Source organism: Camelina sativa, chromosome 10, assembly GCF_000633955.1.
Source record: "Camelina sativa cultivar DH55 chromosome 10, Cs, whole genome shotgun sequence".
In the NCBI taxonomy this organism is placed as follows: Eukaryota; Viridiplantae; Streptophyta; class Magnoliopsida; order Brassicales; family Brassicaceae; genus Camelina; species Camelina sativa.
Genome location: NC_025694.1, coordinates 11,534,895 through 11,535,449, shown reverse-complemented (window position 1 = coordinate 11,535,449; position 555 = coordinate 11,534,895).

Here is a 555-nt window from a genome sequence, read left to right as displayed (position 1 = left end):
AATTGCAACATGTTGATATAACAATAATAAAACCATTAATTTTTCTAAATGTAAAATCTCAGTTTTTTTAAAAAGCATATTATTCTTTTAAGTAATATCAAATAAAAATAATGGAGTTTGATATATAGATAGTATTATATTATGATTTCTAAAAAAAAAAAAGTGGCAAAATATAAAATATTTAATTACTATTCTAACTATAGGGTATTTAATTTATTATAAAAATATAAACTATTTTTAAAACGATATATGACATGTATTGATTTTTGAAGAGAGAGATAGAGAGGGTTTTTTTCATAAATATATGAAAGTCGATCCTAACATATATATTTGATCAAAAATTATTATTTTACTGTTTTTAAACATTTTTGGTGTGATATTTCGATGAAAAACTCCCTATAGAAATGCTCTTAATTCTTCATATATCTTAAGAAAAAAAAAACTAACGCTTAATTTCTTAAAATCCTTAATAACATCATAACGCAAACGTCAAGGAGGAGGAGACTAAAGAATAGTATTTAACTGTCTACCTCTATATTTAGGAAGAGACGACGA